The 5,770-nt window shown below is 37.3% G+C and overlaps 1 protein-coding gene across 2 annotated transcripts in view; it reads right to left on the bottom strand.

Annotated features, from left to right (window-relative positions):
* Positions 1 to 5,770, bottom strand: part of LOC117168979 (probable asparagine--tRNA ligase, mitochondrial) — a 197,001-nt gene that overhangs the window by 37,774 nt on the left and 153,457 nt on the right. The window lies entirely within an intron of this gene.

Below are 5,770 nucleotides of genomic sequence, written 5' to 3'. Positions count from 1 at the left end.
ATGTCGATCGGGCCACCTAAATATCTCGGAAAAGGGTTTTTTTCTTCACCCAATTTTGCACAGATTATCTTTAACATGTGTACTTTCATCTCAAATTCTTTCAGTATTACTTTTTGGATTTAAAAATGTTGCTGGCAATAAATAAACTACTAAAATGCTAAGTTTCAAAATGGCGGATTTAAAATGGCGGCGGAAAAATAAATTTATTCATTTATATGTAATTTTCGTTTTAATATCGTAATATCGTTTTAATATTCGTTTTAAAAACAAATTTTTAATTATTCTTATTATTATTATTATTATGTTAAAAATATTAATAGCGAGTCCAATATGGCGGACAAAAAAACATTATATAATTACAAGGCCAACGCCAACTCAAGTCTTTTAAACTCTTCTGTGACCATAAGATTTTTTAGCCACGCACCATATAAAGCAGATATAGTTTTAAGGATGAGACATCGCAGATTTCAAATTTGGCATTACTTTTGCAAAATTATTTTTTTTTAACAATTTGTTTAAACACATTTTTGCGCTATTAACTAATTTTGGGGTTACTTAAGGGGTTTTTGAGTATGCTTAATCCAAACATGCGATTAGTTTTGCAATATTATTTTGTTTAAACCATTTGTTAAACAAATTATTGCATAAAAAACATTTATGGCAGAAACAATATCAGAATTTGATTCCATGTCAAAAATTACGTACGATATAGTATTAAATATAATGGGATATTTAAACGCATGGAAGCAATTTGAAGCACTTACTTTCTCAAGTTCAGAAGTGTAAAAAACATATACGAAAAGATAAATAAATAATTTAAAAGTCTAAACCCAGCGGAATGTGGAGAGTTGTTGTCTTTTATAAATAATTGAATATGTTATACAAAACATTATGCGATGTTTTTAAATATGTAACTACTGCCATTCAATCTTATTCTGGTATCAGTTTTGCAAAGTTAGTTAATAACGCAATAATTTGTTCAAAAAATGATTTAAACAAATAAATGTTCAAAAGTAATGGGAAATTTGAAATCAGCGATGCCTCAAATCCTTAAAACTATATCTGATTTATATAGTTCGTGGCTAAAAAATCTTATGGTCACAAAAGAGTTTAAAAGACTGAGTTGGCGTTGGCCTTGTTATTATACAACATTTTGTTACCCGCCAAATTGGAATCGCTATTGATATTTTGGAAATAATAATAATAAGGATTATTAAAAATTTTAAAAACGAAAACGGTTTTTAAAACGAACATTAAAACGATATTACGTTATTAAAATGAATATCCCAGGAAAAAAAATCCATTCACTTGCATTTGAATGGGTTTTGAGGTATTCTGAATAGCGTATCTGTCACTGAAATTTCAGATACCTGCCCATAGGTTAGATTGAGTTTCGAATGAGAAACCGGCTTATTTAATTGTCCACGTAATCTTTTTCTCATACCCATTCAGTAGCGATTTTGAATCAGCATTGACCAATAGAGGAACAATGGTTCCGATAGAAAATTTTTAATTTAAAAAAATTTATTTGAATGGTTTAAATTATTTATTAAAAACTAGTTAAATGGGAAACTTTAAAGAAAATCCTGGCATACATGCAGTCTACTTTTATTTACAGACTATTTTATTTTCAGGCATTTTAATTGATTTTGTTGAACATTTTTTCACATATTTGCATTACACCACATCAGAATGTTAAAATTTTATTTATATATTTTACACATCAAAAACTGATTTTTTTCTTTTAATTTACGTTTATAAATTCTCGTCATCACCGCAAGTGAAAAATAAATAAGTTACAATCTGTAGGTTATATGAAACTTTACATTCGCCTGACATCAATCTTAAACTTACAAAAACTATTACTCTCGTTTTATTTTATAAAAATTACCTTTAACAAAAATGCAGGTATTGAATTTCTAAACATTTGGATGTTTGTAATGCAAATTGATATGAGCGAATTGCATAGTTCGTTTCTAACACTTGTACTCCCTGCAGCCATTAGCATGTGCAATGTATAAATTTAATGTCACTGATGCTTAATTTAGCATAAACCTTATAATTATTGCACAAAATAATCTATCGAAAGCCATTGTATTTAACTTGAATTTCTTTAATTTTTGTTTAATCCGAATTGTCTTTAATCCGAAATTACTTCATACTCCTCATTCGAAAGAATTAATTCTTTCGAATTTTAATCTGTATATTCTACTCAGTCAAACATAATCTGAGGTGACATACAATTGGCAGATTCACGCTTATTGAAAATTGCTGTATGTGCATCGTATTTTTACTATTCGTTGTGACCTTTCAAGAACTCCATTTCAAATTGAATATCAACCTATTCATGTGCACATTAATGAATCGTAGAATGCCCATAGGCATTATTTCAGGTTAGTCAGTCTCATTCAACGCTATTCACTAAGCATTTTAACGAATGTGGAATGGCAGATTTAAAGTACCGCTCTCAGGTGACCGCTTAAAAATATAGCCAACCCATTGATTTTTCATTCTTTCAATCTGCAAATGACAGATACGCAATTCAAACCGACTCGATTTTTATCCGTTCTTTTTTCCTGGGATTATACACAAATCAAAAAATTTATTTTTCTGTCGCTATTTTAAATCCGCCATTTTGTAATTTAGCATTTTAGTAGTTTATTTATTTCCAGCAACACAAAAAATATGAAAGTACACATGTTAAAGATAATCTGCGCCAAATTTTGTGAGCAAAAAACCCCTTTCCGAGATATTTAGATATATATATATAAAATTAAAAATTTGTCATAAGGACAAACGCAGGATTTCGCCGGGAGCGGGTGCTAATCTGGAAAATTGCACCCGCTCCCAGCGAAATCTCGGTAAAATTTCAGCCACCACCACGTCTTACGACCGTGAGATAGGTGGTTACAGTCTGTAAAGGAATCAATATGACGATCCAGCAAAAGCCTCGTGCACCCTAAAAAGACGGAGCGACCCAAGGACAACCACCTTCTGCATTTTCCCCGCAAGTGTTTTAGCATATTGTTGACACGCAGTGATGCTTTTTAGGCCATTAGCAAGTGAAAGCTTGGCACCTCCAAGAGCGCCGATGATAAGGACAATTAGTTTAACAGAATATTCCGGGTACAATCGTTGCAACTCCCTTATAAGGTCTCGATACCTCTCTTTCTTTTCATTCTCCATGGTTATGATGTTTTGTCCGCTGATGCCGAAAATTCGATAACGAACATGGTTCGCTTCTCGAAGTCAAGAAGAACCATGTCAGGCCTCGAGTGAGCAACAGAAACAATTGCCGAGAATATAAAGTTCCAGTATATGCGGCACTTCCTATTCTCGACAATTGACTCAATTTCCCTAGGAGCATTTAGAGGAGCGATATTAAGGTTAATGCCGTAAGAGTGAGAGAGATGGTAATAAAGCACTCTGAGTGCCGCATTGTGCTTTGAATGTAGGACGTTCCCGCGTGAGTTGGACAACTAGATAGTATGTGAGCTAAATGCTCGGGGTGTGCATGGCACGCCCTGCAGCTATCATCGGGAATGTCTTGGCTCAAAATGTGGCGACGGTATGTTAAGGTGGAAATGACACCGTCTTGGCATGCAAAGATAAAACCCTCCGTACCAGACTTTAATCCGGGAGATTTAAGGAAAGCAAACGTTAGCTCACAAGACATTGACAGATCCTTCACATTTCTGTGGAAGATACCGTGCATCCTCTTATCGAGAAGCTGTTCACGAAAGTTTTTCTCCTGTGCTTTCTTACTCCGGGCTTTCAGGAGTGAGTACTCGAGATAGATAAGATTTGATGCAATTTGCTCACCCCGAATACTGAAGTCAAGTCCGAGTGTTTCAGCAGCCTCCTCCGCTGCTTTGTACAGAAACGCTCCTTTGTCCACTTCTTCGTGATTCCTGACCATTTTAAGAAGAGGGTCTCTTCCATTTGCAACTCTATGTGCTGTACCCAGAATAATCCTGTTGTGAAGACAGTTAAGACTCAATATTCCGCGACACCCTTGACGGCGTGAGATGTACAGTCGCGGAACGGTATACTTAAGATGCATGCTTTTGTTCATGTGCATAACCTTTCTTCTCCCGATATCAAGGGATCTGAGCTCGTTCTTCGTCCATGGAACTACTCCAAATCAATAGTGTAGTACCGGGACGGCAAGCATGTTCGTTGCAGATACTTTGTTCTTCGCTCATGATCTTCAGGGATGCCATTAAGTTTTCCTCGCTTCAAATAAACCTTGGCGCATTTGTCTAACCCAAATTCCATTCCAATTTCCTTAGTATATCGTTCGACAATCCCTGGAGCTAGATGCAGTTGCTCTCTGTTTTTAGCATAGATCTTTAGATCGTCCATGTAAAATACATGAGTGACGTTGTACTTTCGATCTGCAGGTTTGCCACACAAGTACCCGTCGGAATGGCGAAGTGCTAGAGATAGTGGCAATAACGTAAGGCAAAAGAGGAGTGGGCTCATGGTGTCGCCCTGAAACACACCTCTCTGAAAGGTGATCTTGTTAGTTGTCACACGATTTTTTCCAGATGAGATGGTAAATCTGGTTTTTCAAAGCGGCATCAATCTCTCTATGCACTCAACTATTTGCGGATGAACCTTTAAGATTTCCAAAAGGCAGATGATAAGTCTATGGGAGGTCGTATCGAAAGCTTTCCGATAATCAATCCAGGCCATCGATAGGTCACGCTGGTAGAATGCTGCATCTTTGCAGACATTTAGGATAGCTGTGAATATCTTATACAGTGTGTGCAGGCAAATGATTGGCCTGTAATTCTTCGGGCCAGCTAAATTGCCTATTTTCGGCAGGAGTATTGTGCGCCCTTCCACCAACCACTCTGGAATCGGCTCTACCGACTTCAAATATGAGATGAAAATACGGGCCAAATGCTGATGGGTTGAAGAAAACTTCTTCCCCCAGAAGGTTTTGATACAATCTGGTCCCGGTGCGGAATAGTTCTTCATCCCTCTTAATACTTTTTTTTTCACCTCCTCGGTAGTGACGGGTGGGCATTCTTTATCAGGTGTTATGAGGGCAACACATAATTCCTTGAAGCTATTTATATTTTCTGAGTCTTCGTCCAGTCTATACTGAACTTCGTAGACTTCTCTCCAAAATATTTCGACCTCCTCTGGTTTGGGTGGGTGTTCGACAGTAATTGGAGGGTCTTGGAAGAGTCGAGATGGGTCAGAGAGAAACTGTTGATTTTCTCTGACCCACCTCTCCTCCGCTCTAGACTTCTCTTAGCGTCAGATAGTATCCGTATTCTCTCAACAATATGCTGCCTGATGGTCAGCAGCTTTGACTTTTTAAGTGTGTGATAACGGGTCTGGACTTTGCGCGTGAACTTTCGTACCTTGGCGGTAAAATTCCTGCCAGATGTGATCTAGTCAATCACACACTGAATGCGGGACGCGTACTGCCTTGCCCAGCCTATCTTTATGGCAAGTTGATGCATTCGCTTTTTGGTCTTATGATCAACCAAATTTACGGTTCGAATCGGTCAAAGCTCTCGCTGCATTATACACACAATAATTGGTAGCCCAGAGGTCGGATTCTCCAGAAAAATGTCCAGGAAGCTCGTCATCCATTTCAGCCAGATCTTTAGGCTTGAGAGAAACCTTAGTGTTGATGTTTCTCCGGGTAGTAAAGCATCGCTCTTCATCTATTGGATGCCTGCCCGCGGTTGGTCTTAGTGTCGCCTCTCTTTCTCTGTTGCCGGCTTGTTCTAGCTGTGGTAGAGTAGGC

This window comes from Belonocnema kinseyi, chromosome 3 (assembly GCF_010883055.1).
Source record: "Belonocnema kinseyi isolate 2016_QV_RU_SX_M_011 chromosome 3, B_treatae_v1, whole genome shotgun sequence".
NCBI lineage: Eukaryota > Metazoa > Arthropoda > Insecta > Hymenoptera > Cynipidae > Belonocnema > Belonocnema kinseyi.
The sequence above is the reverse complement of the archived record's forward strand: the minus strand, read 5'-3'. Positions and strand labels throughout refer to the sequence as shown.